The sequence below is a fragment of the Neomonachus schauinslandi genome, chromosome X, assembly GCF_002201575.2.
Source record: "Neomonachus schauinslandi chromosome X, ASM220157v2, whole genome shotgun sequence".
In the NCBI taxonomy this organism is placed as follows: domain Eukaryota; kingdom Metazoa; phylum Chordata; class Mammalia; order Carnivora; family Phocidae; genus Neomonachus; species Neomonachus schauinslandi.
This window is the reverse complement of record NC_058419.1, coordinates 74411782-74422574: the sequence shown is the minus strand read 5'-3', so window position 1 is coordinate 74422574 and position 10793 is coordinate 74411782.

Genomic DNA, 10793 nt, shown 5'->3' with positions numbered 1-10793 from the left:
ATTGCTTTTGGTCTTTTTTTTTTTTTCTCCACTCAGAGTCCCCCTTAAAATTTCTTGCAGGACTGGTTTAATGTTCATGAACTCCTTTAGTTTTTGTTTGTCTGGGAAACTCTTTATCTCTCCTATTCTGAATGACAGCCTTGCTGGATAAAGAATTCATGGCTGCATATTTTTCCCATCCAGCACGTTGAATATTTCCTTCCACTCCTTTCTGGCCTGCCAGGTTTTGGTGGATAGATCTGCTGTCAACCTGTTCTGTTTTCCTTTGTAGGTTAAGGACTTTTTTCCCTTGCTGCTTTCCAGATTCTTTCTTTGTGTATTTTGTGAATTTGACTATGGCATGTCTTGGTGATGGCTGGCCTTTGTTGAATGTAATGGGAGGTCTCTGTGCTTCTTGGATTTTGATGTCTGTGTCTTTCTCCAGATTAAGGAAGTTTTCAGCTATAATTTGTTCAAATAAACCTTCTGCCCCTTTTTCTCTCTTCATCTTCTGGGACTCCTGTGATATGAATGTTATTCCATTTTAATAAGTTATTTGAGTTCCCTAAGTCTACCTTTGTGATCCATTACTGTTTCCCTCTTCTTTTTTTTTTTTTTAGATTTTATTTATTTATTTGACAGAGAGAGACACAGCGAGAGAGGGAACACAAGCAGGAGGAGTGGGAGAGGGAGAAGCAGGCTTCCCGCTGAGCAAGGAGCCCAATGCGGGGCTCGATCCCAGGACCCTGGGATCATGACCTGAGCAGAAGGCAGACGCTTAAAGACTGAGCCACCCAGGCACCCCATTTCCCTCTTCTTTTCAGCTTCATTATTTTCCATAATTTTATCTTCTATATCATTGATTCATTCCTCTGCCTTATCCATCCTCATTTTTATGGCATCCATTTGGATTTTCATCTGGGTTATGACATTTTTAATTTCAGCCTGACTAGATTTTAGTTCCTTTATCTTTGCAGCAAGGGATTCCCTAGTATCTTCTATGATTTTTTCATGCCCAGTGAGTACCCTTATAACCATTGTTTTAAATCCTAGTTCAGACATCTTACTTATAACTGTAGTGATTAAATCCCTGGTTGTGAGTACTACCTCCTGTTCTTTCTTTTGGGGTGAATTTCTCCATCTCATCATTTTGTCCAGAAAAGAAAACAAGAAAAAAAAACAAAAAACCAAAATAGAACAACAACAACAACAACAAAACTAGATCCTGGGTGTGTTTTGGTCTGCTTGTGAAAAGAAACTAGTTGTGTGTGTGTGTGTATAGATTATATATATATTATTTTTAATGAAAGCATACCAAAATATATATTGAAATACGGTACAATGAAATAAAATACAATGAAAGTAAACAAAAATAAATATATATAAAGTATATACATAAAAATAAAAATAATTATAGAACTAAAAAGAGTTGAAAAAATAAGAAAATACATGAAAAAAAAATAATAATAATAAATAAAGAATAAAAGTACAAATAAGGTTAGATCTATTTTCCCCTAGAACTGATGTTTTGCAGCCCTCTATGATTAGTAAACTTTGTGTGAGTGAGTTGTTTGTGCTGGTCTTCTGGGGAGGGGCCTGTTGCACTGATTCTCAGGTGGACTTGCCCTAGTGGAAATGCACCTCCAGGGGGCAAGGAGGCAGGGCTCCAGACTCCACTAAGTGGCACTTTTTTGTTCCCTGAAGGCTTTCAGCACTGATGGGTGTGATGAATATGGTGGTGCCCTGCTCTCTAGCCCTGGAGTTGAAAATTCATGTCCCCCCTACTCTTCCATGAACTCTTACAGAAGAGCAATCATTCTTATTTCCCTGGTTTCCATCAGAACCCTGTGTTCACCCTACCTATATCTGAGGATTTTTATCTCAGTCATGCGACTAAGTTTCATAAGTCAAAATTTTAGGGACTCCCATGTCACGGACCCACACTGTTCCTCCCAGGGATGGTCTCTCCATATTTCTGCTGTTTGCCAGACCCATCCTAGGAAAGTGGTCAAACAACCACACAGCAATTTGCAGTTTATGACAATACAGAGGAGAAACCTGGCACCCAGACTCGCTGTTCTCAGCTGGTTTCCAGGCTCCTATGCCTGGGAACAGTGCAGCACTTAGGCACCACCCGTTCTTCTTGCAACCCAGGGGATCCTCAGACCATGGTGTCCCACCTGGGATTCTGCCCGCTTCACCACCTGAGCACCTTTAAGCCAGGCACATTCCACACTGTAGCAGTCTTCTAAAAGTTCTGGTTTTGTACTCCGCTGCTTATAATACTTTGCGGTAGCCTCTGTAAGCATACTCCTTCTGTGTTGCTGTATCCACAACTACATTGCTCTGGATTCAAGTCTCCACACCTCCTACCTTCCAAAAGCTGGTCATTTTTTCACTTGCAGACTTGCAGTTTTTGTTCTCTCAGACCTCTGATTGATTTCTCAGGTGTTCAGAAGGATTTGATAACTAGCTATATTTGAGGGATAAGCAAACTTAGGGTTCCCCTAGTCCTCTACCATCTTAACCCCTCCCCAAACGTCTATTGACTAATGAATGGATAAGCAAGATGTGATACACACACACACACACACACACACACAATGGGATATTACTCAGCCATAAAAAAAGAATGAATTCTTGCCATTTGCACACGGACAGAGCTAGAGGATAAGCAAAATAAGTCAGTCAGAGAAAGAGAAATATCATATGATTTCACTCATATGTGGAATTTAAGAAACAAAACAAATGATCATAGGGGAAAAAAAGAGAGAGGCAAACCAAGAAACAGATTTTTTACTATGGAAAACAAACTGATGGTTACCAGAAGGGAAGTGGGTGGGGGGATGGGTTGAATAGGTGATGGGGATTAAGGAGTGCATTTGTGTGTTGTATGTAAGTGTTGATAACTAAATTGTACACCTGAAACTAATATTACAGCATATGTTAACTGGCTAGAATTTAAATAAAAGCTAAAAAAAAAGATATATGGATTTACAGATAGCACATGAATGAGTAGAAAAATGCACAATGATCTATGTCTCTTTGTTCTTCCTACTTATGGCAAACTTCCTTTCTCAGAAGTAGCTGGAAGATCTGAAGATAATCTCTAGAGGTACATTTTAATAAAAGTTTGGTTAAAATGTCAGGAGACTCGGGCGCCTGGGTGGCTCAGTTGGTTAAGCGACTGCCTTCGGCTCAGGTCATGATCCTGGAGTCCCGGGATCGAGTCCCACATCGGGCTCCCTGCTCAGCAGGGAGTCTGCTTCTCCCTCTGACCTTCCTCCTTCTCATGCTGTCTCTCATTCTCTCTCTCTCAAATAAATAAATAAAATCTTTAAAAAAAAAATGTCAGGAGACTAAAAAGAGTTGATTCCTAAAGGGAATGGAAAACATCAATAAGGTCCATAAGTTAAAAAAAAAAAAAATCAAGTCCTTGTCATTCATTCAGTTGTTTTCTAGTAACCATTTCCAGTTATGTTCTTTATCCTCCCTCTCCTGCTGCCAAGAGTGAGTCTACAGCAAAGCTAGGTCTTGCATGTTCATTGCACATTGTCAGTGTTGGAAGGCTCTTAGAAAGCATTGAGTCTAATCTCCTTTGTGCACTAAGAGGGAAACTGAAGCCAAGGAAAGGGGGAAGGATCTTAATCCATCTAGAGAATAATGGAGGTGAAATAAGAACTCAGATTTCTAGGATGCTCTTTCAGTGACAGCATTGTGGCCAATAAAACAGCATAATCAATGTGGTCATTCTAATAATATGGAAACAATCATCATGAGCTGATAATATTTTGACACTATTTTGTTATACTTAGAAATTCCCAGGGAGACTCTTTTCATGTAGTTTCTTAAGCTGGGAACTATGAGAAATTCAGTGGCGTAAAGAGGATTCTCTTAGGGAGGCAGCTGTGGCATAGTGGGAAATGCTTGTGCCTCAGAGTCAGACAGATTTGGGCTGGAATTCCAGCACAGCACTTATTGATGTATAGCCATAGAAAAAGCATTAAATCTGTTTGAGCTTCTTTTGTAAAATAAAGGTTATAAAGAACACCAACCACCTAGGAACGCCATGAGGATTGAATGAGACAACATATGAAAGTGAGAAAGCACAAGAAGTAATGTGTAAGAGCTCAAAATGAAAAGAACTGAATAGGACTCAGGTTCTGTCTCTTTCTTTTGTCCTGAATTGAGTAATTGGGTGGTGTGTATGTCTGTGTGTGTGTGTGAGTGTGTGTGTGCTGGGGTGGAGGAGGGAGGGAAGGAGAGAGGGAGAAAGACTGAGATTATTTGAGATTATTTCTGGCAATGCAGGTGTTTGGAAAGTAATCACATTGGAAAACACCAGTCTACTCATAAATCAGTGATCATAGAATATTTTTTAAAACAGCTTTATTGAGGTATATTTTACATATTATAAAATTCATTCACTTTGAGCATACATTTCAATGATTTTTATTAACTTTACTGAGTGTTGCAGCCATAATCATCGTAACTCAATTTTAGAACATTTTTATCCCCAAATAAGATCCCTCATGCGAATTTATATTTAATATTTTTTCTCACTCCCAGCCCCAGGCAACCACTAATGTACATTCTGTCTCTATTAGCATGCCTTTATGGACATTTTATAGAAATCGAATCATACAGTATGTGCTCTATTGTATCTGGTTTTTTTTACTTAGCATACTTTGAGGTTCATCTATGACATACTGTGTGCCAGTTCAATCCTTTTTATGACTGAATAGTATTCCATTATATGTATATATGACAATTTGTTTATCAATACACCAGTTGACAGACATTTGGGTTGTTTCTACTTTATTGGTGTTATAAATAATGCTTCTATAAATATTTGTGTAAATATTTTCAGAAGGCCTAGTTAGAATATGCTTATATTTTTAAAATTTTATGATTGAAATTGAAACACACACATACACATACTCCTAGAAATTTTGCAGACCTCAGAAGACATGTGCAGAAGTCTCCTAGGGCCATGGAACCCTGCTTAAGAAGTATTAGTTTAGAACACAAAAATTTTTAGTAGATCTGTAGGCCAGATGAGAAAATAAATGTTATAAACAATTTAAAAAGATAGAAGGAGATCTTGGACTATAAATCAGATCTCATGAGAGACAAGTCAGTGGATTCCACTACCCATGATGCTATATCCACTGTAAGAAACACATTTCCTTATTTCCCTGCTGTACTCACTGAGCAAAGATACACCAGCCAAAGGAAGCATCTTGGTTTTTTGAAAGTAGGGGGGAAAAAAGGTGTTTGGAAGTATTTCTGTTTACTGGCTAATAAGAAATACTTCCAGAGCATCAAAAACAAAACAGAACTCTGCCATCTGTCAGTAGCCACACATATATATGGCTTAAGATTTAACAAAATATATATAAATAACCAATTTATGATGGAAAAGTAATTAAAATTTACCTACATTCAGTGTAAAACATCAAAGACCTTGATAATGAGGTGGGCAGGGGGTTAGGGGCATGAGAGATTATCTTCCCAGTATAGTAGGGCTGTGTGTTGGGGACAGTGCTGCAGTATTGACACTCTTACCTAGCCTGGGTCTGAGAACCTTGGAGGAGAAAGTTGCTCTCCCAGATTCTTCCCTGTCAAAATCCAAATCCAGGTATACAGAGAGGGAAATAGTGAACCAAAAAGTAAACTCATTCCTTGGCAAAGAGCTACTCTCCCTTACAAACAAAAACAACTTACTTTGCTAGTTCAAATATAGACAACTCAACTATTATGTGGGCTCGGGGTCATGTTGAAAATGTTTTTATCAAGTGCGCTTTGTGCTTCCACTGACCAATAACTCTCCAATAAAACAAAAATACATAAAAGCAAGGTGCTCAAAGAAAGATGTCCACACTTTAAAAGCAATGAAAAGGAAATCTTTAAAAGCACTCTCCAGGGACGCCTGGGTGGCTCAGATGGTTAAGCGTCTGCCTTCGGCGGGGTCATGACCTCAGTGTCCTGGGACTGAGTCCCGCATGGGGCTCCCTGCACAGTGGGGAGCCTGCTTCTCCCTCTCCCTCTGCGTGCTGCTCCCCCTGCTTGTGCTCTCTGACAAATAAATAAATAAAATCTTAAAAAATATAAAAAAATAGAACAAAAACTGAAGTCTCCAAACATTTAAAAATAAATAAATAAATAAAAGCACTCTCCAAAAGCAAAAAATTGAGTGTGATATTTGCCATGGCCAAACAGCAATTACAAAGAAGAAAAATATGTTTCACTTCACCTGTACATAAGATACCTTAAAAAGCAAAGTAAAACTTCATTTCCCTATTTCCATTGCCAACTCCAATTTTTGAACTTTAAAAAGGAAGTTAGAACAAAGGTGATTCTGGGTATGGCTTGGGATGATCACACAATGTTCATACCATGAGCACTTTGTTCTTGGCTGGCACACCTGTGCACTGAGGTAACCCTGGCAACCAAGGCTAGTATCTGCATTGTTACAGAAAAAGTCAGTGCCAAGAAGCTATTTTAGAAGGGCTAGGTAGTCCAGCCAGGAAGTTTGTTGTCTTTTGTGGGGCTCACACTAAGCTTTGTAGTTACTGTGTTTATAGACACACCACTGGGAGATTTTGCTACCTGGCTGTTTTTTTTTTTTTTCCCTGCAATGTTGCCCCAGTTCCACTATGGTACCTGTGCCATCCTAAAGCAGTTGTTAAGGGGAAGCTTTGGAGCAGTGGAAAAAGCCTTGCTCTGGGAATTAGTAACATGAGCTGTCTTCCTCTTCTTTAAAAAGGGATAAAATAACACCCAATTCAGGGTCTTAGGAGGATGAAATGGGTGTAAATGAGCTTCATAAATTATAAAGTCTAGAACAGGCACAGTGAAGAGGGCTGTGTCATTTTTATCATTGTATTATTGTTATTATTGCTATGTACAGTCACTATCTTTCCCATAGAACAGTAGTGTTGGATTTGAACCACTGCCAGGTGCATGGTGACCTTTGAACACCTAAAGCCTGCTCAAGCTGAATCATCTTCTGTTTGGGTACTAGTTCTTACCCTACCAGAAGGTATAGACATGACTAATTAAAGCCAGTGAGAAGAATAAACTATCCCAGAAATAAAAGAACAGAGAACCTAAACGCCAAGGCCAAAAGCCTTGGCTCATACATATTTGCTAATACCTGTGTGATGTCAGGCTGCTTGGTGCAGGCTTGTAATTCAATTGCTTCTAATTCCCAGGCAAGTACAATGGTCCATTTTACTTTTTCTCAGGTGCTTTTAGCACTCTCATCAATGGGTTGCCCCAGGAGCCCTTAATCAGTGATTATAGATGATTATCCCTAAAGATGCATTTAATAAAATCCTGAAAGCAGAGGTCTTGCTGTAGAGAACATTCCTTTTCCAGGGCTAAAACCTGGTGATGAAGTGCACGCGGTGCCTAATGCACTTCATTAACCACTAAGTACTTGCGGGATGGGAACTAGCTTTACAGGATTCAGAAAGATAATCAGACAATAAAGTAGAATACAGTCTCCAAGGAACTTATTCCTCTCTGGTCATGGGATGTATAAGTAGGACCTAAAGCAAAAAAAAAAAAAATGGGGCTTCTTTTCTTCTCCCACTCAGCTGCCCCTAAGTTGATTGGAGGATCTTTCCGGGAGACAGCTGGGAGGTAGTTTAGGAAAATCAGCCCCCAGGGGAACCTGGGTGGCTCAGTTGGTTAAGCATCTTCCTTCCGCTCAGGCATGATCCCAGGGTCCTGGGATTGAGTTCCACATGGGGCTCCCCGCTCAGCGGGGAGTCTGCTTCTCCCTCTCCCTCTGCCTGCTGCTCCCCCTGCTTGTGCACACTCTCTATCTCATATAAATAAATAAAAATAAAATCTTTTAAAAAAATGATAACGCTAAAAAAAAGAAAAAAGGAAAATCAGACCCCAGAAGGAAGGTCAACTTGGCTCAGAAATTTTCTGTAAGTTTCAAAAACAGCAAGACCCAGCCCTGCTCCCTGCTGGAGTTGGAGAGTTATACGCCTCAAATAAAGAGTGAGGCCCAGATAATGAACCCACTGGGAAATCACTTGCTTTGCCCTATGCTGCAATGGAGAAACATTGTTCTTCAAACATGCCCTAAGAATTTCCAGCTGACCCAGGAAGAGCAATGAGTCTAGAGGAACCTGGCAGAAGAGGAAAGCAGAGAAAACTACAGAGAGAGAAAAGAAACAAAAAAAACAAAAATCTCTATATCCTGGATACAGATGAAGTCATGTGCTATTTTTCAATGGAAGACCACTGTTACCTCAACAACAATTTACAGACTATTGGGTCAGATGGTTTTCCTGGTAGCAGGGATGAGCTGCCTTAATCCATCTCCTAAGTCTCTTCCCTAAGCTGCTTAGTGATCCTTTAGGGTTATCTAGGCAGTATCTAGTAGAGAGAAAGAACTATTGCCCTTCCCTGTCCTTCTTTCATAGCGAAGAGCAGTTTCTGCTCTACTTGTTCTTCCCTGGACTATACACTCAGCCATGGGACCCACACTGGGGTCTGGGAGTGGGGGATGGGTATATAGGGCAGGTTGTTTTTCCCAAATATGCATTGTTTTGGATAATTTACTAGTCTTTCTAGGCCTCACTTTCCTCATCTTTAAAATAGGCATAATGTGTGAATAAACTTTTTTAAAATAAACTTTAATAAAGTACTGAAGTTATAGTTGACGTATTTACTCCAATAGCTGCAATCTTCCTGGAGGAAGCTTTTAAAGATGAAATAATTGCACTCCTCCCACCTCTAAATAAAGTAAAAGTCTCAAGTCTTTGCCCAAACTAAGATCAGAGACTCTTAAATTGACAGTGGAATGTGGGGAGGGGGGCAATAGAATGGATATTCCTACTGCCTCCAGCCTTTATCCACTTTTTTCATAACCCTGGAGCAAAAATAAAATAAGATAGGCAGGTAGAAAGAATCTTCTCTGACCTTGCAGCCCTTCTCACTTTTTGACCTCTTGAGGGACAGTGCTAAATGGAAAATCTCTTAGATTTACACTAGGGTCAGACCTGGCAAAGAATGTACATCAAGGCTGGCTGCAGGGTAGGGGTAGTGGAGTTGCTGGGAAGGGGAGAGAATAGGCTTGGTATATGGGCAAGAACATTACCTCATTCACATCCAGGTATAAGAGCCTTATTTGTCTCTCCACCGTTTTTCCTGCCAAAGATTGTTGTTTTCAGTATCTCCTTACTCCTTAATATTGTCTTCCAGAAAATTAAAATTTCAAGATATTAGAGAGGCCTTGCTATTCACCCCTACATCACCAAGTAACTTAAGGTTAGTCACTTTCCATCTATGGGCCTCAGTTTCCTCATCTGCAAACTGGGGATGGTAGTCCTTGCCTTGCCCATCTCAGAGTTTGTATAAAGATCCAATGAGGGATGCCTGGGTGGCTCAGTTAAGCGGCTGCCTTAGGCTCGGGTCATGATCCCAGGGTCATGACCTGCATCAGGCTCCCTGCTCAGTGGGGAGTCTGCTTCTCCCTCTCCCTCTGTCTGCTGCTCCTCCTGCTTGTGCTCTTTCTCTGTCAAGTAAATAAGTAACATCTTAAAAAAGATCCAAGAGATAATGGCTGTAAACACACATTGCAAACTATAAAGTGCAACACCTGTATATGCAGTAAATTTCAGCATTTCCACCCCTAGGATAACTGTGCCCTCTCTCCATCTTGGGTTTTTACAAATCATGTTACATCCAGCATTCTGGGCTATATACACTGTTCCCAAAGAAAGGAAATAGTTACTCCACTCATCTGAGAACTGTTTTTCTTCAAATCTTATCCACTGTGAGGGAGTGGGCATCAGTTCAAGTGGCCCATTATAGACATAAGAGGGACTCAAAAACAATCCATGATGCTCACATCTCAGCCCTGAGGTTCTCATCTGTCTTGTGCCATCAGCCTTGGAGGGTGAAGTTCCACTTTATTCTGAGAAGCATGTGAAACTGGTGGTGAGGGCTCATAAACTAATTTTGTTCTACTCTAAACCAAGAAAGCACCAATGGTCCTTGAGCTGCCCTAAGGTCAGGCTTCAGTGAGAACCTTCAGTCCTCAGTTCCCCCACTGCAGACCTCAGTAATTTCGCTGTCACTTCAAAGACCAAAGCTCTGAATTGAGTTTGGCCATTGAGATCTAGAGATTTAGCCTTGGGCTTTAGAGACCAGGCACCAAGAAGGGACAAAAGAGGCAAAAGTAGGAAGATAAATAAAAATAAAAGGAACTTTAGGAAATACCATTTAAAAGATCAAAAAGACATTGAGTTGAATCTCCACTAAAGAAGGGTAAGAGACCTATCTGTGGGGAGGAAGACCCTGGCAAATGGGCTAGCTCCAGAGTTGTCCCAACCAAAGAAGTCTAGGAGATGAGTGGGGAATCAAGGTGTCAGGCCTCCCCCACAATGCATGTAGAGGTGTGTGTGTGTGTGTGTGTGTGTGTGTACTATAGAGGGAGGCAGTGTGAAGGAGCTAAAAGGGGAAGGGTTTGATTTTGTCCCTAAAGTGCTAGGTAGACATATCAATATCTGTACTGTACTGAGAGGCCTCCACCTCAGGTCCACCTGACCAAGAGGCAAGCAGTAAAACTCTACCCCATTCATTGACATCCCTTCCCTTTTTCTCTATAATTAAGCTGAGCTAGGAACATGTCTGGTAGTTCCATGGCCAAAGAATCCAGCTCTCCAAGCTAGCTATAATAAGGAAGCAATAAATGCTGCAGGTCAGTCTTGGGAAAATGGTAAAGAATCAACACTTTGGTGGGATGGGATAGGATATGCCCCATTCATAGAGTACTGGCTGTTGTG